The sequence below is a fragment of the Triturus cristatus genome, chromosome 4_2, assembly GCF_964204655.1.
Source record: "Triturus cristatus chromosome 4_2, aTriCri1.1, whole genome shotgun sequence".
Taxonomy (NCBI): Eukaryota; Metazoa; Chordata; class Amphibia; order Caudata; family Salamandridae; genus Triturus; species Triturus cristatus.
Genome location: NC_140586.1, coordinates 107,190,708 through 107,216,152, shown reverse-complemented (window position 1 = coordinate 107,216,152; position 25,445 = coordinate 107,190,708).

The following is a 25,445-nucleotide window of genomic DNA, read 5'->3' as shown; positions in this document are numbered from 1 at the left end:
TCTAGAGAGTGCACCAGTAGGGAAAGTGTTGGATAGCGTAGGGGTAAAAATTACTATTCCCACCCCAGTGAGTGCAACAGTAGGTAAAGTGTTGGATAGCGTAGTGGTTAAAATTACTATTCCAATTCCAGGGAGTGCAACAGTAGGGAAAGTGCTGGATAGCGTAGTGGCTAAATTAACATACTTATTAAGTAATTACTTTTTGTAGAATAAATAACATATTAAAATTAATTAACTAAGAAATTAATCATAAATACCAATAAAATTAAAATAATGCTTACTGACATAAAATTAAATTACTTCCCACCCTATTCCTCCATAAACACACAACCCACTACACATAAAAAAGAAAACAATTCATTTAATTTGCCATTAATCTATTATTAAAAATTAATTACCAATTACTAATAAATTAAGCAACAATTTGTTTTTCAAATTATAATTAATATATTTATAAATTATTCAATTAATAAAAATTAACTACCAATTAATAATTAATTAACAATAAATTATTTATCAATAACAATAAATTAACAAATATTAATTATTTTATAAATTACTTTCCACCCTATTCTCCTATAAACCCACAACCCGCTAATCATAAAAATTAACATAATTAATGTAATTATCAATTAATCAATTAATAAAAATTAATTAGCAATATCAATTAATTAACAATAAATTAATTAACAATAACAATAAAAATAGGAAAGCATTGAGGAACATGGCGGCCGCCGACTAAACGGCTGCGGGCGCACTCCCTCAGGTTTCATATAGGGAGCTGAAACCGAAGCCCGAAATGAGCTAAAAACCATATTTCTCCTGCCGTACCGTTCCCCTTTTGTATTTCCTCGTCTTTAGTGGCATGCGGGGACCCCCGTTTTTTCTCACTCAGGACGGCTCGGTGATTCCAGCCGCCATCGAGGTTCACGGCGCTCACATTCATGGTGGTGACGGCGGCAGAGGAGCTGAGTCAGGAGCTTGGAGTTGGAGCTGGAGGTGGGGTGAGGCCGCGCACGAACGGAGACGCCGGAGTATTGCTTCCTTGTTGCTCCGGTTTGTTGGTGGAAGAGTCAGCACCAGTCCGGGTGCATGTTTGAGTTCCTGTTTGGAATGGCGTCTCAAGGAGGTTGGTGAGCAGGTAGGGGGGTCACAGAGACCCGGTTTCGCGGAGGAGATTAATGACACTAGTTACCCCCTAAACTATCAATCTGATGGTAAGTCAGCATTGTGAGGCTTGAGTGGGAGCCTGGCTGGGGGAGATAATTTCATCCACAATAAATCTTGGCCATCTGGTCAAAGGGGTGTAGCCTTAAGTTTAGAGGGGGAGCCCTTAAATTGTATGGAGTGTACTGATGGGTTTAAAGGGCTTTCCCCCCCTAAAATCAGTAGATACGCCCTGCGAGTCAGAGCTGCTCACCTAGCACCAAATACAGTAATTACCCAGTCAAGCCTACCTGCGAGGGTCTCCCCCCTATTTCTGAAGTCAGAGCACTCAGTAAACAACGGAAGCAGGGCAGGAACATATTTGATACTGGCGCTCCTGCAAAAATGAGAGGATCTAAGGGTAAGGGGAAAGGCCAAGATAAGAAATTATCTACTGTAAAAACTAAAACCACCCCCTCCTTAAAAACCTTCTATCAAGTCATTTCTTCGTCCTCGACCACACCAAAATCAAAGGTCATGACTATGTCTGTGTCTGCCTCCACGCCTGTAGTCTCAGCGAGTTTACCGAAGAAGCCATTGATCTTAAAAGGTAGTGATTCCTCGGTTAACACTATGCAGACAAGTTGCTTGGTAATGGAATCTCAGGCCCTTCCTACCACCAGTACGTTGCTTGATATTGAAACTGAATCTGCGGTTCATCCGTTGATTAATCTTACTAACAGATATTCAGTCTTGGAACTTTACGATGAACCAGGGCAAGCACAAGAGCAGGAGCAGGGACATGTCCAGCAACGAGGAAGAGAAGGTGCTTGTCAAGATGATAGTGGTAGTTTGCGGGCTTCTGGACCTCAGGAACATATGGTAAAGGATCATACGGCTCCAACTCCTAGTACACATTTGTTGACAGATTTACTTCTGGCAATGAAGGAAGAAATGACCAGCAGATTTATTGTGTCAGAGACGAACCAGGCGGAGTTGGCTAGTAGGTTTTCCGTGTCTGAAGCGAATCAGGCTGCAATTCATTCATCATGCGAGGTATTGGCTCAGAAGCTGGAGGAAGTCACATTGAGGACAGAAGCTATAGAGGCTGAAATCCCCCAACTGAAAGTATCGATTAAAGCGACTTCCGCTGATTTGGCAAAATTATCAACTTAAAATAAGGAGTTGAAGGACGATCTTGAGCGATTGTAAAATCCCTCCATAAAAAATAACTTGAAGTTTCTAAATATCCCGGAAGCTTTGGAGGGGGAAGACATGAAGGGGTTTCTAATTTCCCTATTAAAAAGCTCTGTTTTTAAAAAATTTCCAAACATTGATCTAGCATATGAAATTCAAAGAGCCCATAGGGATCCCTTTGAGAGGAATCCAGGGAGACAGACACCCCAAAAAATCCTTGTAAATTTTCTGTCTTATTCAGTCAAGGAAATGATCTTGACAGCTGCACTTAAGGAAGGGTCGATATCATCTCCATTCTCGGATATGCCTCCCTTCTCCTTCTCCATTAAATCCGATATTTCACACACTACAGCTACAAGACAGTGGGAGCTGGGGAAGAGGTTAGCATAGTTAAATAGTTTGGGGGCAAGAGCCCAACTGAGGTTTCCCGCCACACTGCGTGTGATGTGGAATAATCATATGCATATAATACGTGCCATGGAAGAGGTGGATACTTTGATTGCTAAGATTCAACATGAAAAGGAGGAAGGGAAATTGGGGTAGGATTAGAGGTTGAGGAGGGCTTGGTTTGATGCACCCAAAACTTAAGGGCTAAAATGTAGTAACATATAACCCGAGGGAGTGGCGACCGAATAGGCTCAGCCACTCAGGAAGGGGGGGTTCCTCAGGGGGTAAAGGGGCACGGGGGGGACGTGGGTGGTGGGGGGGAGTCACTGGGTGGAGAGCAGAGGGTGAAAAAACAAAAAAAGGTTCCTCATCTCATCTGTATTTTAAAGAATGCCGTATAATTCAAAGAAGGGGTGTACTAGTTGATGGCAGGTAATACCAAAAGGGACAGTAAAATCTGTTTTATATCTTGGAATTTGAATGGATTGAGATGCCCACATAGGCAAAGGTTGATTCTTAAGTATCTACAACTTTCTCCTGTTCAGGTCTGTCTTTTACAAGAGACGCATTTGACCTCTATTGAATCACAAGCAATTTTTTCAAAAATTCCCTGGATAGATTCTTTTTGTTACTCACAATCGATTAACAGCAGGAGTGTTGCAATTTTGGTGAAGAAAGGGACTCCCTGTGTGATTAAGTCAGTACAGACATACCAAAAAGGGAGATGGATTGTGGCCCAGATGGACTTCGGGTGACTGACCTTGACTTGTTCCTCCTACTATGGCCCCAATGTTGATGATTCCTCATACTTAAGTAAAGTACAAGATAAATTGATGAGGGCAACTCCTCCTTTAATAATAGGAGGTGATTTCAATGTCCGTCTGGATCCACTTAAAGATAGGTCTAATGTGAGTCGTATAATAGGGACTCCGCGTTCTCGTCGGACTATGAAAAATATGATACTTGATATGAACTTAGTAGACCTTTGGAGGGCTAAGAAGGGAGATCTCCTAGGATTTACTTTTTTCTAGTAAAAAAAATCACCATTCATCCAGAATAGTTTATATTCTATTCAGCAGGGAAGTGTTAGATAATCTATGTGATGTATCTGTTCTACCTAGCCACCTTTCTGATCATGGCCCTGTTATGTTTTCATATTCTAAGGAAGGCAATAGGCCCCAAATTAGATGGTCATTGAATAGATCAATGTTGTCAGATTCCGGTATTGTTCAGTCAATTAGATCCTCCACGTTAGAATTGTTTTCATTTAATCTGGGTTCCACGTCCATAGATTATGTATGGGATGCCTACAAAGCTAGCCTGAGAGGCATGCTGCATGCTCTAATAAGCTCTAAAAATAGAGCCAAGGCATTCGGATTACATTCCATTGAGAGTGAGATAATGGAATTAGAAACGGAAAGGAATAGTCTTACTCAGGAGAGCTTAGGTAAATTGATACAAGTTCAGAAAAACCTGGAGGATACTAGGTAGCAGCTTAGGAACTTGCTGGACCAGAAATGTAAGGCATGGAAAATGTTGATTATGGGGAAAAAGCAGGCACTTTATTAGCCTGGAAGGCCAGGTCTGATCGTTTTAAATAATAATATTAATGAATTAATTATTGACAGCAATGGAGATAAATACAGTAAGGCGGAGGACCTACAAAAATGTATTTTATCTCTTTTTTCAGATCTATGTAAAGAAGACTTGGATCCTTCTCGGGAGAAAGTACTCTCCTGTTAAGAGACAAACCTTTACCTACTTTAACTGAAGCTAGTCGGGTCTCCCTTGATGCCCCTATAACCATAGAAGAAATCAGGGATCAAATAAAGAGGTCTAAAAATAATAAAGCCTCTGGTTTGGACGCTCTTCCGAATGAGGTTTACAAATGTCTCTTCAATGAATTGATCCCGGTACTCCATACTTTATTTAGCACAGTATATAGTTTAACTGGTGTGGTACCCAGATTCTGGAAGGAGGCCACTATCGTTTTGATTTTAAAGCCAGGGAAGAATCCATTAAAGGCTGATTCCACGCGCCCGATCTCCCTGCTTAATGCCGATTATAAGATCTTTAATGGGCATTCTGGCAGGGAGAGTGGCGAGGTTGGCTTCGAGTCTGATCAACACCGACCAGAAGGGTTTTAAGATAGGGAGGTTTATTCAGGAACAGACCCAACTTTTGATTGGGAATATTGATCTAGCTATGGTGAGAGCGGACCCTTTAGCTGTTGTGGCCTTAGACGCGGCTAAGGCCTTTGACCGGGTCTGTAGGAGGTATCTATGGGGGGCCCTTGAGGGACTGGGTATGGGCCCTCTTTTTGTTCAGACTTTAAGGAACTGTTACCAGGGCGCCTCCGCAAAGATTCTGCTGAACGGCACCCTGACTCCTAGCTTTGACATCCAGAGAGGGACTAGACAGGGGTGCCCCCTATCTCCTTTATTGTTCAGTATTTATATTGAACCTTTGGCGCAAGCTTTTAGATTAGATGATTCTATCTCTCCTTTTAAATCATTAAACTACCAGTGTAAAATAGCATTGTACGCTGATGACGTTATCATCTATACCAGCGGCCCGGAAGCAACTATTCCACGGCTTGGAAATTTGCTGGAGGAGTTTGGTTTAATTTCTGGGTATCTATCTAATTCCACTAAAACCGAAGTGATGTGCTGGAATACCAATTACAGGGGAGGCCCATTAGCAAAGAATTTAAGTACTTGGGTATACAAATTGTTAAAGATCTGAATAAAATCCCACAGATTAATTTGGAAAAAATCATAAAAGAAATCGACCATCTCTTCACCAGATGGAGAAATCTCCCTTTCACGATCTATGAGAGGGTCAATCTGGTGAAGATGACTATTCTCCCTAAACTGACGTACCTGATTAATGCTATTCCCTTAACCTTCCCTAGTAAGAGCATTAGTAAAATCCAGGGGAAAATTGGGAGTTTTATCTGGGGGCATAAAAGTGCCAGGATGAACTGGAAAAAGTTGAGGAGGAAGCTCTTAAAAGGCGGGTTGGCCCTCCTGGACATCAGTTGGTATCTAATGGCTTTTCAATTTAAGGGTATTAGGATGCTGTTGTCTATACCGGAGGAAACAACATGGGGCAAGCTTCTGGGTGAGATGGCAATGGTTGAGGGAGGAAGTGGAGGTGAAGGGTTTCTATATAAGTTTGGGGCCCCAAGATACTTCAAACGTGTTTGTCTTAAGGTCCTTAAAGCCGCCCTAGAGACATGGCATAAAGTAAGATGTAGATGGGGTATTGGATATTTCTCTGATTTTGCTCCCATATGGGATTCCCCTGGGACCCCACTCTGCCTGAGAGATAGCTTAGCAATACCAATCAGGAGAGCTGGTGTGAACAAATGGTCTGATCTGTTGGAGGTGGATGGGATTTTTCCTTGGGAGGTTTTAAGAGCTAAGATAGGCCCTACACTCTCCAAGTTCAAGTATCTCCAACTCAAATCATGGTATGAGGCAGAAGTGGGCGAAATATCTGGGAATTGGGAATTAGAGCGGCTATTTCAAGATGCCCAGCCAAAAAAGAAAGAAATATCCATGTGGTATACAAGGCTCCATGAAGCAGATGATGCAGACATTTCATCTCAATCATCGGTTTGGAACCAGTCACTGCTTGGTCACAATATTGAAGGTTTTTTTGAGCAATCTTTCAAATTACTTTATAAATACATTAAACCGGCCAGTCTAAAAAAGAACCATCTTTTTGTACTCAACAGACTCTACTACACCCCGGCCAAAATAGCTATGTTTGCTCCGCTCCCCACACCAAAATGCCCCAGATGTAAAACACCGAATGCGGACGACATCCACATATTTTTTGACTGCCCAGAGTTAAGATTATACTGGAATGATGTGGGGGATTCCCTATCGGGCACTTTTGGAACTAACATCAAAACCTATCTTCATCTAGTGTTTTTTGGGGGTAGCGACTCTACCAATGGGGTGTTATCCCAGACCCATAGGGGATTGTTTTTATATCTTGTACTGCTCACTCGGAGGGAGATTTGTAGAAAGTGGAAAGACCCTATCCCCCCGAACAGAGAGAGTTGGCTTAAAGCCTCATTTGATATGGCACGTATGGAGCATGATATGTCGCTTAGAATTTGGCACCCTTTACTAAAGTGGGGCCGAGATCTATGTTTGATAACTTGATAACTGTTTAAGAGAGCAGGTTTCTCCTTTCTTTCTCCCTTCTCCCTGGGTCCTATGATTACACCAAGCCTCTACTACCCGGGGCAGGTCTGGTCGACCTAGACAAAAGCAGTGAGCCGTGAGGCGCCCAGTTGGAAAGTATGACGGCTTGGTAAATCTGCAGATGTCTGCTGGTGAAACGAGGACAAAAAAAACAAACAATAAATAATTAAAATGATAAATTATTTATAATTAATATAATGATAAATTAACCAATTAATAAAAATTAGTGACCAATTAATATTTAATTCACAATAAATTAATAATCAATAACAATACATTAAAACATTAATTAATTAATTATAATTAAATTACTTCCCACCCTATTCCCCTATAAACCCACATCCCGCTCTGATACTAAAACTCAAAATGTAGTTTAAAAAAATTACTAATTTCGAAACATTTAATACATATTTTTAGAAATAATTAAAATACATTACAAAAAATTGTTAAGCATACATATAACATACATACTAAAATACATAACACTAATATAAATATCGATATTATTAACAACAACATTTTTACTTACGATATTACTTACTTCGATATTACTAACTTTGATATAAAAAACAAACGATATTACTTACCTTAAGGTCGATATTCTGGTCAACGATATTCTTGACATCGATATTCTGTCCATATGATATTGTGAACTCGATATATTTGTAGGTCGATATTATAACTTTGATATTTTGACTGCCCACCCATAATACGTGAATGATGCAGTGCTAAATGGAGCATGCATGGTAAGTGTATGTGCTGGGTGTATGTGTGCCTATGAGTGCAGCGGTACCTGGAGGATACAGTGTTGTGCAGTGTGTGTATGCTGTATACATATACAGGGTATGTGTGCCTGCAAATGGTACCTTTCATGAAGAACCCTGGGGTCCATTGAGGGAGACCCAGGCCTGAATGGTGAAAGCAGGAGGAGGTAGAGTAATTCACTGAGGCAGATTTGTGTATTGTTGCATTCCTATAAGATAGGTGGGACACACTGGGGAGGGGAGAGGCAGGTATCTCCTGTACACTCCAAATGGTGCTCTTTGTTTTAGTGGCGTTCACAAGAAAGGGACCTGGGCACATATTGGGCTGAAATCATAAAGAGTAGGGGTGGGAGCCCTGGGTTAACCTTTTGGTACACATATCACTGTGGCTAACATCCATGTGTGAACTCTAGTCACTTCCATGACCTGTGTTGCGGGACTGTCATCTTTGGAGTCGCTCCTGTTGTGACAGACTGCTTTTCAAGAGGTAGAGAGAGGAGAGGAGTGGATACATCAAGAGAACACAAAACTTCACAGACTTTGACTTGTGTCTGGAAATGAACTATAGGAAGGGGAGTTGGCGACCTCAAAATTGTCGTCTGCCAAGCATCCAGAAGGACTCAGTGAGGAGGGGAAGCTCAGCAAGACTTCTGCCAGTGACCAGGACTGCGGACCAAGCCCTGATAGTCTCCCAGCTGGCTGAAAGGACATCACCCAGGGAAACCAAGATCACCTGCCCTAGAGCACCAGTGAGGAAGAGGAGAGTTTTGAAGGGAGCAAGGTCCAGTGAGGAGCCCTGTTGAGTGGACTTCCTGTGTGAGGTGTGAGATAATGGCTGCTGCATTCATCGGGTCATTATGTGCAGGACAGAGTCTGTGATTCCAGAATGCCAGGAGAGAGAGCCGCTGTGAATTGAACTGTGTTCCACGATATGCCGATTGGTCCAGATCCCGTGTGTAGTGCAGAGTCAGTGACATTGTATTCCAGGAGCGACCACCGGAAAAAGACTACCTTGTGTTAAGGGCTGTATCCTTTTGCAGTAGTAGGCAATGATCTCTAAAACCAGCAGGGGTCACCGTGAAGGATTTCACCATGCCGATCGGGTGGGAACTGGTGTGCTGTGAGATGCAGTGACCGTGTATTCCAGAGGGGTCACTGAGAAACTCAGGAACTGTGACCTGATCTGCCATCTTCTACCTGAGAAGTGAGGTTGCTGTGGAGGCACCTGTGCACCATCACCCAGGTGAGAGATCTAGACAGGATCGTCACAGCCACCTCCCCAACCGGGAGAGGAACAGGAAACTTACCCTGCCGGAGGAGCAGCAGAGAGCCTCGGGTCGCTTTGGGAGCACAACCTCGAGAGAGAGAGATTCTGCACCCACTAATTACAGTCTCTTACCTGAACTCAGCTATATCTGCTGCCAATGCCCCCGGATGAGGCTCACTCAAGAATTCCAGATGCTTCATGCCTGCCAGTGCAGGTAAGACTGGTGTCAGGCCTGTTGGCTCTGGGTGGGGGATTATTGCCAAATTAGCACTGTATTGCTGGACCACTATTGACTTTAAATTTGAGTCAAATTGCACTTTTGAGACTCAGACTGCTAGTGGGACACTGGATGTTACAGTTAGTGAATAGGAATGAACCACTATCTCCAATAGAAGAGAGACTGGGACAGGGAATAGCCCAAGAAACACTGGAGCACTGACCTCAAGGGGGATAGTGTGTGATAGTTTGTGAATGTTGTAATTCAGCCTTGTGTTGGTGGCGGTAGAAAATAAAATGCTTCTCTTTTTCATAAAAGTGAAAATGTGCCTGGACAATGAAATATTGCTGCTGCTGCGCGCATTTTGAGCTGTGAGTCTCTGTTCAGTCCCCTGTATCCACACCTCCCTTCGAAGGAGCCTTGGACTGCTCAGACCATACATACACTGAGAGTCAAGTGCAGAAGGCCTACTTTGCCCCGTTACTCACAATCCACACATCTAGCTCAGAACAACTCCATGTTGTGTGGAGGAGGTCTCCCTCCTACACTGAGCTGCAGAGGCAGGCCGGGGAAGCAATCTCACCCATCTTCCGTAATGTACACCCTAAGTGGATATTTCAGTTGTCCTAGGCGGAGCCTAGCTGTAAGTGCCGAGTTTCTTGGTGCTGCCCTAGTGTCAGCCAAGTCCTCGGGCCTTCTTTAGTATGGAGGGGGAAACAGCCTTTAATACGCAGCCAGAACTATGCAGTACCATTACAATGCAGGCAATAAAATGAATGCTTTGTTACCATGCCTTCCATTACCATACGTTCCATGACCACACAAGTTGTTACAACGACTTGCATTAGGGAACATTCTGTTGGATTTTAACTCTAACACCTTCCCTACTTTTGCACAGACTGGAGTTGGAGTAGTAATATATACTATTCCAAAGTCCAGCACTTCCCTAAGGCAAGTCGTTGTAATGACTTGCGTAGTACTGGAATGCATAGTAACAACGCGTTTGTTGTATTACCCACAATGTAATGGCATGCGTTGTAAAAGCATATGTGATTGTATCATAGATCCATTTAGAGGGCAAGATACTCTGTCAAAATGCAGCAATATATCATCTACTATTTTTCAAGTGCCATAGGTTATAATGCACATGTAATTCAGTGGATGGGATATTTGCACTTTTGTGACGTGTTTTAAACATATTCAAAGGGTTGTACGACGGAACAGAGTGAGAGAATACTTTGCATGCCTTAACCACGCAAATTTTACACAGCATTCATTTTACAGCGCTTATGCTTTTACAACGTATGCCATTACCATTCGTTGTATATATATATATATATATATATATAGTATTTGTGAAGGGAGACCCCTCACACCACCCCACTTACCTTGAATGCATGGTAAAGACATCTGTTGTAAAAACATGCATGCAAAAAAAATTGTGGTAAAGTCACAACACAGTAAAAACCTTGTTGTAAAGGCTGTCTCGCATTCAAGGCAAGAGGTCTGCTCATTAAATAGGGACCCACATTCCAAAGTCAGGGAAAGGAAGGTCACCTTTTTAGATAGCTCCACTCAACCCCTCGGTAGCTTGGCACGAGCAGCCAGGCTTATCTTCAAGGCAAATGTGTAAAGTATTCGCACCACGCTCACAATAATCCAATGATGACACCACAAATAGACTCCACACGAGTTTTGTAAAAACAAGTATAAACTTTATGTAAAAAGGTATACGATGACCACACGTTATAAAACCAACATATGAGGTTGTGTAAGATTTCTCCTGACCGGTTGTTAGTCCAGCCTGCCCTTGTAAGTTCTGGCGATGTCAATTAGCACTTCTAAACATTCTCCTGTACTCCTAAAATCCTATCATACAGCCGTAATGCTAGAATCAGATACTTTGGCAATGTAACAATACTGTAATGCAGAACGTAGTAATCAGACACTCTGCAATGAAAAGAATGCAATGCGTAACACAACAATCAGGCACTTTGCAAGATCAAATAATGCAATGCATAATACAACCACCAAATATGTTGTTCTGCAAAAATAAGGCAATGCGTATACAGTAATCAGGTAATTCGTTATGCAGGAGAAATGCAATGCGCAATATGCTAATCAGGTAGATCGTTATTCAGAAACAATGCAATGCATCATATGACAATCAGGTAGTTTGTTATGCAGATAAAAATGCCATGCGCCATACACTAATCCGGTAATTCGGTATGCAGGAATAATGCAATGCATAATACTCTTATCAGGTACTCCGTTATACAGAAATGATGCAATGTGTACGACAGTCAGGTACTCCGTTCTTCAGAAATGGAATAATACGTAATACACTCAGGCTGATCACTGTGCCTTAGGCGGTCTCTCTGCCTCTCACAGTTGCCCCCCACACAGTACGACGTAATCCCAAAGTGCAGCTTCGCAATCCGGCCCCTGTACCACCACTCCTTTGGCGATACGGGCCGCGACACGAGCCGAAGCAGAGGCTCGCGCTGCCAACACGAGAGAGAGGCAGAGAGCGTCTCCCTCCGAGCCCACGCCTCACAACAGGAGTGGACACACGTTACCTGGGGGGCTCGAACTCACTGTCCTCTCCTCCACCAGCAGCTGGGCCTCCAATGCAGGTTTGTGAAATGGCAACGGCGGCTCGGGCCGGCAAGTCAGCTCCTCTGGGACTGCCGGTCTGAGCTGCTTCAACTACGAAGATCTCAGGCTGCAACAAAGCACACGCACACAGCGTCGATGAATCTTCCTTCACTCCAGGTGCACGATCACTGGGCACTCCACACGCAAGTATCTGGCAGCACGAAGATCATGCATACAGCGTCTCTGAGACTCGCTTTACTCCGGTGCACACGATAACAAGGCAAATCCTCACGAAAGTCTCACAGTGCACAACGCACATGCACACAGCGTTGATAAGACTCACTTGGATTACGGTGTACACGATAACAAGGCAAATTTTCACGTAGGTCTCATGGTGCACAACTCACCCGCACACAGCGGCGATGAGACTCACTTGGATTCCGGTGCACATGATCTCAAGGCGACTCCTTCGAGGGTCTCAGGCTAGACAGAGCACACGCACACAGCGTCTCTGAGATACACTAGGACTCCAAGTGCCACGATCACGGGGCACGCCTTACAAAGATCTCAAGCTAGACAGAGTACATGCACACAGCGCCTCTGAGAGTCTTCTTTGGAAACTTTTGTGTTCCTGTGTTGCCGAACAGGGCGACAGCTCACCTCAGGCCATTGGGGATAAGTTACTTCAGGACACAGCACACAGCAAAGTCCTTCAAGCAGGGGGACACAGCACACAGCAAAGTCCCTTTAGCCTTTCCTTGGTTGAAACAGCAAACTGCAGGCCAGCCCCAGATAACACAGCAAGAGCAGTCCTATCCTTCAATCTCTTGAGTTGTTTCTTCCTTGTCAAAGGTCCTCTTGACCACGAAGTAGCTCCAGTCTTGTTCACACTTGATCAAGCCATTCTCCAAAGTTCAGGGGCTTCAGCTCTCATAATTATACCCCTCAATGGCTTTGAAGTCTTTGTGCTTCAGGGGGCACTGACCCCTGTTCAAACCAGTTCTGGGTGCCTCCCTGCCAGTGACACCTTTCTTCCTTTGATTAGTGGGGGTCTAGATTCTCAATCACTCAGCAGATGGTCCAATTGTTTTATAGCAGCAACCCAGGCCTCTTCACCTCTAGGGGCTTCTCCTCTCGCAACACTCCAGATGCAGGTCAGCCTGTTGCTCTCTCACCAACTCCCCTGGGTCAAGACATTCCCCTGATCCTTTTGCTTTCAAATCCAGACAGTCAATCCACAGCCAGGCAGAGACACACAGAAATGTCAGAGCACAAAAACGCAGCCACTTCTAAAAGAGTGTCTTCAGAACACACAATGCAAAAACCACCTGCATAAGAAGATGTGTTATTACATTGTGAGTTCAGGCATACAAAACGTCACCTTTCCATCTTAAGCCTTTGGGAAGATAGGCTGGAAAACATATTACCCAACCTTCCCATTCTGTCCTATGGGCAAGATGGCCTTTCCACTGTGAAAAACGAAATGGAGATTATTTCACTGTCAGGACATGACACACACCTTAGTACATGTCCTACCTTTCACATGCACTACACCCTGTCCAGGGGGTACCCCAAACCTACCATAGGGGTGTCTGAGGTGCACAGAAAGGGAAGGGTAAGGTCTCGCAAGTGAATGCACTTGACAGAACAACATGGCAGTTTCACAAACTGCGCACAGGCCCTGCAATGCAGGCCTGAATTTTCTTTTTAAGGCTACTTGTGTGAGTGGCCAGTCACCAGGCAGGTCGCTCCCCCCATCCGCCATGCAGCCCCCTGTGGGTTGAACCTCCATTGCCGGTTTTGCCGCCTGACTGCTCGCTCCCTTTTTTATTGTGTACCCCTGCGCTTGGCTTTCTGTGCCACTTTGTTTTTTCATTCTGTGCCCCTGTGTTTTGCTTTCTGTACCCCTGTGCTCTGTTGTCCCTCTCCCGCCGTCTTTTCCCACCGTTTTTTCCCTGGGTTTTCCCCCGCCGCTGAGCCCCTGTGGCCCCGCACCCTTCACTCCCATTGGCCGCCCCGCTCCCACCTCCCAGCTGCTCCTCCCTCCCTCTGCCCTCATATGGAGGCCGCGAAGTGGCTGCGCCTAAGGCAAGCCCGTCTGCGCCCGTCCGCGCCTGGACCGCACCCAGCGCCAGAACCCCTGGACCCCGCACCCCCGCAACACCAGACTGCACTACGACGCAAGCACCCTCCACGCACTCAACACCAGACGAGACCACCCCTGCTACCAGGCCACCCCGAAACGCACCCAGGGGCCTTTCACCTGCCGGAACTGCAGATTCACCAGCATCCAACCCTCCACACCACCAGCCAGAGAACCCAACCACCTCCGCTGCATCCTCCTCAACACCCGCTCCGCTCGCAAGCACGCCATCAAACTCTGGGACCTCCTAGACTCCACCGCCCCCGACGTCGCCTTCCTGACGGAGACCTGGCTGAACTCCACCTCAGCACCAGACATCGCCATAGCCATCCCACAATCCCACAGGGCTGCAAGATCTCCCACAGAGACCGCACCAACGGAGTGGGAGGAGGAATCGCCATCATCCACAAATACTCCATCAAAATCTCAACGAACACCGATGACACCCTCACCACCACCGAGCACATGCACTTCCAGATCCACACCGACCCCAACACCACCCTCAGAGGAACTCTCCTCTACAGACCACCCGGACCCCGCCCACAGTTCAATGACACCATCGCCAACCTCATCAGCACCCACGCCCTTGCTTCCACGGACTACATCCTCCTCGGGGACCTGAACTTCCACCTTGAGAACAACAACGACGCCAACTCCACCGCCCTGATCGCCAACCTCGCCAACCTCGGACTCAAACAGCTCGTAACGACACCTACTCACGCCGCTGGACACACGCTCGACCCCATCTTCTCCGCAAGCCCCCACGTCTCCTTCAACCACACCACTGAACCACACTGGACCGACCACAGATGCGTCCACTTCACCTTCAGAAAACCCAGCACATACCACCGCACCCAACATCTACCACGCCACTGCTGGGGCACGGTCACCGAGGACCAACTGACTACCGCCCTCGCCCTGAGACCACCCACCGACCCCACCGACCCAGACACCGCCACGACCAACCTCACACAGTGGATCAATGACTGCGCCAACACCCTCGCCCCTCTCAAGACCTCTACAACCAACCACACCAACAAGAAAGCCGCCTGGTTCACCGAGGACCTGCGGATCTCCAAACACACCTGTCGGAAGCTGGAGAAGAAATGGCTCCACGACCGAACATCAGACAACCACACAGCCCTCAAGAGCGCCACCCGCAGACACCACCAACTCATCAGGACCGCTAAGAAGACCGCCTTCAAGGACCGCCTAGATAACAACGCACACAACACTAAAGAGCTCTTCAGCATCGTGAAAGAACTCTCCAACCCCAGCTCCAACACCAACGACATCCCGCCATCTCAAGACCTGTGCGACTCCCTGGCCAACTTCTTCCACCGCAAGATCACCGACATCCACAACAGCTTCAACTCCGACCCCCCCGCACCCACCACCGAGTCCACCACCCCTGCGACTACCACTCGCACCAGCCGTCTGGCTGTCTGGTCCAGCGTCAGCGACGAAGACACCATCAAAACCATGAACTCCATCCACTCCGGATCCCCATTGGACCCCTGCCCTCACCACGTCTTCAACAAAGCCAGCGCAACCATCGCGCCCCACCTCCGGAAAACAATCAACTGTTCCTTCAAGACAGCAACCTTCCCAGAAATCTGGAAGCACGCCGAGATCAACGCCCTTCTGAAGAAGCCCAAGGCAGACCCCAAGGACCTTAAGAACTTCCGACCCATCTCCCTGCTCCCTTTCCCGGCAAAAGTGACCAAGAAGATTGTCAACAAACAGCTGACCCACTACCTCGAAGTTAACAACATCCTGGACCCTTCCCAATCCGGTTTTCGCAGCAACCACAGCACCGAGACCGCCCTCATCGCCGCCACTGACGACCTCCGGACCCTGATGGACAAAGGAGAAACAGCCGCCCTCATCCTCCTGGACCTATCAGCAGCCTTTGACACGGTCTGCCACCGCACCCTATCAGCACGCCTCCATGACGCCGGTATCCAAGAGAACGCCCTGGCCTGGACCACATCCTTCCTCTCCGGCAGAACCCAGAGCGTCTGCCTCCCACCCTTCCGCTCCAAAACCACCGAGATCCTCCGCGGCGTCCCACAGGGATCCTCCCTCAGCCCGACGCTGTTCAATATCTACATGGCCCCCCTCGCCCACGTCGCACGACAACACAACCTCAACATCATCTCCTACGCCGACGACACCCAGCTGATCATATCCCTCACCGAAGATCCCCACACCGCCAAAGCTAACCTCCACAGAGGAATGAAGGCCGTAGCTGACTGGATGAAGGACAGCAGACTGAAGCTGAACTCAGACAAGATAGAGGTCCTCATTCTCGGACCCACCCCATCAGCCTGGGACGACTCTTGGTGGCCTACGTCACTAGGCACAGCCCCGGAACCCACGGACCACACACGCAACCTGGGGGTCATCCTCGACTCCACTCTCTCCATGACCAGGCAAGTCAACGCCGTCTATGCGTCCTGCTTCAACACCCTCCGTATGCTCCGCAGGATCTTCAAATGGATCCCCCGTGACATGAGAAAAACTGTTACTCAGGCCCTCATCACCAACAGACTCGACTACGGGAACGCCCTCTACTCAGGAACTACAAACAAGCTCCTGAGACGACTCCAACGCATCCAGAACGCCTCGGCCCGACTCATCCTCGACGTCCCCCGCCGCAGCCACATCACACTCCACCTGAGAGGCCTGCACTGGCTCCCCGTCAACAAAAGGATTACCTTCAAGCTCCTGATCCATGCACACAAAGCACTGCACAACACCGGACCCACCTACCTCAACAACCGACTCAGCTTCCACACCCCCACCCGAAGCCTCGGCTCAGCCAACCACGCCCTCGCCACTGTCCCTCGCATCCGAAAAACCACCGGCGGCAGATCCTTCTCCTACCTCGCCGCCAAGACCTGGAACACTCTCCCCACCATCCTACGACAGACCCAGGATCTGCTGGCCTTCAGAAGACTCCTCAAGACCTGGCTCTTCGACCAGTAGCACCCCAGCGCCTTGAGACCCTCTCGGGTATGTAGCGCGCTTTACAAATGCAGTGATTGATTGATTGATTGAGTGGCACAAATAGTGCTGCAGGCCCACTAGTAGCATTTGCATTACCGACCCTGGCACACATAGTGCACTTTACTAGGGACTTTACTAGTAAGGCAAACATACCAATTATGGACAACAAATTACCATTACTTTATACAGGGAACACTTACACGTTGACACTGGTTAGCAGTGGCAAAGTGTCCAAAGCATCTAAGTTGGCAACACCATGTCAGAAAAAAGGTCTGGGGGAAAGCAAAAAGTTTAGGGACGTTAGTCAAAAATGGCCAAGTCCTACAATAACCACTACAAAACAGAACTGCAGTAGAATTATTGTTTATTGATGTTTTTGATGACGATGTTGTCTGTCTGTTGTCGCCCAGTAGACTGGTGACTAGTGCTTGGGATTCTAAGGCAGGGATGGAGCATATATTACTCACCTCCCTTTGTCTATGCAGCTCTTTACAATGAGTTATGGCTCTCTGTCTAGCACGTACAACACATCATGAATCCATCTGACGGGAGGAAGATCCCCCCTTTTCATGCCTGCTATGGTGATTGAAGGCCAATCGAAGAGCTTGCGTGTCACGTGATAGAATTCATACTTACTCTAAGGTATGTCATGCCCGGCTGGCAATGCCACCGCACATTAGGGTATCTCTAACCATTCTTCACTCAGTGTAATCAGGGTCGCTGGAATTATGTGGTAAGAATGGAACAAATTATCTGGCAGGTTGTCTAAATTATGCAGAAAGAAAAGGCAATTTACACGACGTATGCAGCACATTTTGTTATAGAATTACTTCATCGTTTTGTGTTTTTTACACATGTAAACCTATCTAAGCAAATATTTTACCTCATTAGTCCAGTAATAAACAACTGAAAGATGACTAGTCCACCTTTACAAAAGATCTTCCACTGCGTGGGAACACTTGTCACCAGTTTCTTAGTAACTTTTGATCAAATTGAACTGTAAACTAGTTTTTTTGTTACAATGTGTAAATTATGCAGCAAATGATGGATTAAGTGGCAAACGTGGCAGATCGCGACTCACGTGATTCCAGTGGCTCTGAGTATGATTCAAAGTAACTGAGTCATTTCGGTGCAATGTAAAATAGGATGATTTATAATTTAAATATAAAACCCACCACATTTCTACCAAAATTATTTAGTCTAGCTCCTAAATGAGCATAGTCAGCAACTAGGGATCTTGCTATCTGAAATATTGATATCCAGACTCATCCAGTAGAAATATTGGAAATTAGAACACATTTGCCAAAAAATGATAGCTATTTAGTACTGATATTACACAGAAACACCCACTTAAAAAGTACAGCTTCGCGTTCAGTAGTTAGGCGATGACTTTCAATTTTTTTTACCAGATTTAGGCAAGGTAAATGAGAGGAAACAATTCATATTGGCTCTAATCCTCTCACCTAAATTAAAATCTACTGTTTTGGGTAAAAACCTGGGGAAATACCAAGATTGCAATCCGTGACTACTAAGCTGATCACGCTTTGACACCATCCCAGAAGGGACAGTTTTCCTTCTGCGTTTAGACTGACAGTTGTCTTCAAAACAGCACCAATGAGGCGACAGAGAGCTGGCACAACTGAGTGCTGTTCCAGAACGACAGCCACATCTTGGCTAAAAATATGTTTTTAGGTCAAGCTTGACAGTGCAGCTGGCACATGACGTTATGTGACTAATCGAAAACAAGAGCTTTCAGGATTACTAGACAGAAGGGATTTGGCTCCACCCACAAGTTGGTTGACAGGAGTACAAGTTTTGATTGAGCAAGAGTTGTGTGCTTCCACAGAAATAGTGCTTTTTCTCCACACAGCTGTGGTAAATTTTAATTACCTAGACTTAATTTATGCGGTAAAATATAATACGAATAACTCAGTAAAAAATAAGAGGCAGAATCCGTGGTATTCGAGGGTATAATAGGGTATTTATTCCTTACAAAGGAATGATGATGGTTCGAACCAGGCAATCGAGTTCCGTCACCACGAAGGTTCAGGAAGGGATCAGCTATACATTATTGACAGGTTAAAGCATATATAGTAATGCATTACAGTAAAGACAGATGCAGGAGGCGTAACAGCTGATAAGAATACACATACGTAATAGAAAAGGCGTTACAATAGGCGTGCATAGAGGCGTATACTAAAAACGTCATTATGATGATGACACAAGTGGGTGGATCCATAAGAGAATCCTGCAAGGTCAGCAAAAATACATGGCAGAGATGCGCGCGCAGCCGCATGACGTGTGATTGACGTGTAACTAGAGGGTGAAGGGAACTTGACATTTAGCCCTACATGAGGAGACAGAAGTCTGGGGTGTCAGGACAACCTAGTCCTAAATCATATCTAATATCTTGTGTTTAAGGAACTATATTATCTAGAAGGAAAGGTCTTCTCGGACAGATCCTATTCTATACTGACTGCTAGTGCGTGTACAAGCGTCTAAGTGTCTACATGAGATGCGAGGGGGCATGGGCCTACCATGGTAACGAGAGTCATGAATTACTTGTACGGAGACAGTAAGGCCGGGCCCTTTGCTCTGCAGCTGGAGGGATGTTTACCTAAGCTACTTAGACAGGAATGCATTTCTCGAGGAACGGAGCAGATAACTTGAAGGCTGAATACAGTTTTTGGCAGGCAACAGGCCGGGCTAAGCACCGTTAGCTGCGCAGGAAGTAAGACAAAGTTCATGGATACAGATGCAGGTCCAGGCTGGAGCATTCAGAGGCAGAAGCAAGAAAAAGCTCGATGGCAGAATTCAGGGCCTACCTTGCCAGAGCTGGAAAACGTGAAAAGTATACCATATAAAGACGGTGGCAAGGCATACTTAGGAACGGAATATCTGGCCCATTCATGGCAGATATGAAAGAGTACATATTAACGTTGGACACAATTGTATTTGCGTCTTCATAGCTTGAAGTGGAGGGAACATACATGTACTTGTAGTATGTACATGGAGCCGTTGGGGTCTAGATAGGGGACACAATTGGCCATAAAAATTCATATTTCCTCATTCCCTCCTTGTCCCCTACGGACCCTCATGAAATGTCAATCTTCAGGAATCCATCAATCTGTTCATGTAACATCATTTGCTCTTCTTTCTTCTTCCGGGATCTTGAATGAAAACTTGAACGTGGAATACACGATGTGGCACACAGGCCGCAAATCGCTGGTCCACATTGCAGACATAGGCAGCAACTGAATACTATGAGAAGGCCAATACCTAGGAAGGATAGGACTTTCCATCCCCAGGCTGACAACACGCTCCAGAACCAACCGGACCATGTCCAGGTGCCTGCATTCTGATGTATCTGGTTTGCAATCTTGTGAAGACGAGTTATGGCTTTATATACGGATGGCGCGTTTTCTGGGATGAAAACACAGCAACTTGATCCGATGACCCTACAAGCTCCGCCCCTATCTGCTAGGATGACGTCAAGGACAAGACGATTTTGGAGAACAACAATCCGCATCGCAGACTGCTCCTCTGTTAAGTTGCCTAGGGCAGAGGTAGTTTCATTCACTACTGCTTCAAGGGTTCTAGTTAATCTACGTATCAGTTTACTGTTTGAGACAACACCTATGTAAGGGAAGAGACCTTTATTTCAGTCTGTATATTGTTCCCATGCTGTTTCGGTGTAGTCAACAATCGGGATATCTCTCTGGGGTCTATGGTGTACTAGATTGGTATTTCTATGATAATCAGGAGGGGCTAGGAAAACAGGTGGCAGAAGGAATGCAATGTAACAGGTACCATCCCAGTCTAGGGGTAGGCGTATATATGCGGTGTGACCACAGATGAAGTAGGAATGACGGGAAGCTCTAAATGTAGACTTGCCTTTATCACTGAATTCGATCACAGTAGTACATTTACTATGACCCAGGTGTACTGAACCATTCTTTCTTACACATAATTCACCTTTGACTGGTAATACGGACATAGCAGGCAAGACTAGTGTAACTTCGGATTCAACATTTAGAATCATGAGGTTAAGTGTAAAATTACCTAATCCATATACTTCATTTTCTAGGTCAGTTCCTGTTCTTTTGGGAAGTCCCTCCTTGTTAGGATAACAGGCTTTAAGCAAAACTAAGTTCAGGTTTCCCCATACCCAGTTGCTCTAGTATACTACAGTGTTTGAATCTAAAGAGTTAATCAAACTAAACCATGCTCCACAGGAACCATTGTGTGTGAACGGATACGGGAAGAGAGGCAGAACTCCTTTGTATTTCTGATAGGGAGGGAGTCGGCCACATATCCAACAATTTGTAGCGTTGCTGGTCTGATGGGAATGATGTAACATACTAATGAATGTGTTGTTGCGCAGCGCAAATCTATAGGACAACTCATGTGGAGGTAGTTCACTAAAAGAATGTTTGGCTGTAACATTGTAAGCACGCTTGAAAATAGGATAATACATGTGTAACAGTATACTTGCAACAATAATAAAAAGACTTATAAAAAACATAATCAACAATGTCACTATACAGTGACTATGGAGTGATTTACAATATGCATGTTTCTTGAGCTGTTTCTGTCTATTTCTCTCTCTTATTCGGTCTAGAGGATACATGTCAAAGACTTTAATTCAACCGATTCACCTTGGAGAGGACTTAAACAATCGAATTGTCTGACTTGCTAGACCTTAGTTTTAGTTTATAGTTCTCTTTTTCTGACTTTTCAACCAGGGGGAGTTTTGAGTCAGTCGGTGAGGGAATGCAGGGCTGAACGTTTAAATCCGATGGTAGTCCATGAAATTTCTTGATATGACTCGAGTGTAACCACCCCTTGCGACCCTCAATCTTCACGGCTGTCCTTGTGGTGAGAAGAACGAGCTTGGGTGACTGCCAACGAGGCTCCAGCGGGCTCCTCCTGTCGAAGTTTCTTACAAGCACTAGGTCGCCTGGAACCACGTCATGGGGCTTCACCTCAGTGTTATCGGGAAAAGCTGCAGCTACCTGTGAACGACAAGATTGTAGTGCAGACATCAAGGAAGCCAGGTAATCTGTCAGCATATTACAATCAACATCAGTTATTTTACGAGGTATAGGCGTCCCCCACATATTTGGTGGCCTACCGAAGACCACCTCGTACGGGGATAGCCCTGTGCGAGAATGTGCTACCATTCTCATGTAAAATAGTGCAACCGGTAAGGCTACTATCCAGTCGACACCTTTCTCTCTACAGATTTTGGACAGTCGGATTTTCAGGGTCTGATTATGGCGTTCCACGAGACCTGCTGCCTCGGGATGTCGGACACAGTGGAATTTCCATTGATAGCCTAACAAGAGTGAAATGTGTTTCATTAGCTCGGATGAGAACGGCTGGCCATTATCTGAGTACACGATACGGGGCAAACCATACCGTGGGAAGAATTCACGAACTAATTGTTTGGCAGTAGTCGGGGCAGTGTAATCTGAGACGGGATACGCCTCTGTCCATCGGGAAAGAGCGCATACAACTACGAGGACATATTTGAATCCTCGACATCGTTCCATCTGGATATAATCCATCTGGAGGACTTCAAAAGGGTGATCGGGAGGTTGAAATCCACCCTGCTCTACAGGTACGCCTTTACCTGGATTGAACTGACAACAAATCATACAAGTTCGGACTTTCTGTTTGGCTGCAGCTCGTAAGTTTTTGTTGAACCAAATGTGTTGAATACTGTCTAACATAGCTTTTTCTCCTAGATGTGCTGGACTATGTATTGTGTTAATGATAACTTGAACCATTGAGTCGGGGAGAAACCATATAGAGTTTCCCTTCGTCATCCATCCCTGATCGGTTTGGATCCCTCCTAATTCAGTCCATTTCTTTATTTCCTCTGGTGTAGCATGTGTCTGTATGTCAATTACATCAAGAGCGGGATCCTTAACTGTCATGCAGTGTGTCGGCGTCGGAACTATTGTCTTTGTCAAGTCAGTTGCAGGAGTCTGATTCTGTGCTGTTTGTTTAGCTGTTCGGTCTGCTAGGTCGTTACCCTGGGAAATAATATCGGTGACTTTTGTATGGGCTTTGCACTTCATGATAGATATTGAAGTAGGTAGATGTATTGCATCTAATAGAGCTTGAATGAGGGGACCGTGTTGAATGTTGGCACCGTGAGAAGTCAAATAACCTCTCTCTCGCCAAAGGACTCCGAAGTCGTGTACGACTCCGAAAGCATAACGTGAATCTGTGTATATGTTAACTTTTCTATTCTTGGCTTGACTACAGGCTTGTGTCAGAGCAATAAGCTCTGCTGCTTGAGCTGATAATGTGTCGATACAATTTGTTTCAATGACTTCGGTGTCTGTCGTGACTGCATAGGCGGCCACTAACTTTCCTGTACTTGCTCTCATACATGAACCATCTACATAAAGTGTCAGGTCTGGATCTGGTAATGGGACATCTGTCAAGTCTTGTCTGGGTTTCGTCGTAATAGTAATGACTTCAATACAATCATGTGCCAGTGGGTCTGTTCCACTTAATGGGAAAAGTGTGGCAGGATTTAATGTACTACAACGTCTGATTTCTATGTGTGGCTGAAACAATGTGAGTTCATAACCTGTCAGTCGTGCTATAGTCAAGTGTTGTGTCTGTGTCCGGTTCAAGAGAACCTCTACTGCGTGTGGTACTTGTACTGTCAATTGATGTCCTAATACTATGGAATCGCTTTGTCTAATCGCTAGAGCTGTCGCTGCAACTGATTTCAGACACGCAGGGAGAGCCTGAGCTACGGGATCTAATGTGCTAGAAAAGTAAGCACATGGCTTGTGTGATCCTGCTTGTTCCTGCGTGAGTACTGACAAAGCAGTACCTTCACGTTCTGTAACAAAGAGTGTAAAAGGCTTACTGTAACATGGTGTCGCTAAAACAGGTGCTTGGCATAAAGCTTTCTTTAAGTCTTCAAAAGCTTGTGTATGTTCTGGAGTCCAAGGGAGGACAGTCGATGTCGCTGCCTCCTGGGTTGTCAATTGAATGAGTGGTTTTGCTAAAAATGCATATTGGGGGATCCACTGCCTACAGTATGAAGTGAGGCCTATGAAGGCCCGTACCTCCTTTTGTGTCTTGGGTGGTGGCATGTTTACAATTAACTGGATACGATCAGGTGTGAGCTGTCTCCCCCATTTGGACAGCAAGTGCCCTAGGTACACAACTTGCTGGGCACAAAATTGCAGCTTTGAAGGGGACACCTTGTGCCCCTTGTCGGCTAGGAAATGTAAAACCGTCAGTGATGCTTTTTCACATTCGGGTTCGCTTCGGGCGGTGATCAGCAGATCATCGACATACTGAAGCAGTGCAGTGTTAACAGGCATGTGGATACTGTCAAGTTGTCTTTTCAGTGCTTGGCTGTAGATGCTAGGACTTTCTGTAAATCCTTGAGGTGCGCGTGCGAATTTAAAACTTCGTCCATTTAAACTGAATCCGAACAAATATTGGCTTTCTGGATCGATCGGGACGCTGAAGAAGGCGTTCTTGAGGTCAATTACAGTAAAGAACGTTGCCTCTGAATCAATAGCTGTCAGTAATGAAGAGATATCTGGGACCACGGGATAATGTGGTACAATGCATTTATTTAATTCTCGCAGATCAATAACTAATCGATATACTGGGGGTGCCTTTGGATCAGTTCGTTTAAGAATCGGAATAATCGGAGAATTACATACATTGGAGTCGGTTTCTACAACCACTCCTTGTGCAATAAGCTCGTCAATGATTTGCAGTAAAGCCACTACAGCATCTGGTGGTAGCTTGTATTGTCGCATTCGTGGTAGTACCACTCCTGTTTTGAGTGTGACTCGATATGGTGTAATGTGCATACAACCTACATCAGTGGGGCCTTGCGCCCATAAATGTGCAGGTAGATTCTGTAACCGGTGATCCATGTCTCTAGACACGTAGTGACCTTTAAAGTCACGCAAAAATAGTCGTACTCCGTCCGGAGAACAGCATATTATAGCTCCTAGAGCTTTCAATGTTTTAATACCTAACAAGTTTTCTGGGCATGATTTCGTAAGCAATAGATCTGTAGTCCGTGTCAATGGACCGACTGTAAATGCAAGTGGTTGCGATACTTCGTTAATAGTGGGCTTTCCTGAAAAACCAAGGGAAATATTTTGTGAGCCTGAGAGGGGTGCCCCTGGAACTTCATCGTGACTTATAGTTGTTCTGCTTGCCCCTGTATCGAGTAGAAACTTTCTGTCTTTCCCTAATACTTGACTCTGCACATAGGGACCCTCTTGATCTACAGGAACCTCAATAAGGTGTGGTAAATAATTTAATTACCGGTTCTTAATTTGATGCGGAAAATCTATAATAATAGCTCAGTAAAATAAGAGGCAGAATCCGTGGTATTAGAGGTTCGGAACGGGCTTTATTCCAAAATCAATTCGAATTGATGGACTCCATATTCCATCACCACGAAGGTTCAGGAAGTGAAGGGCCCCACTTT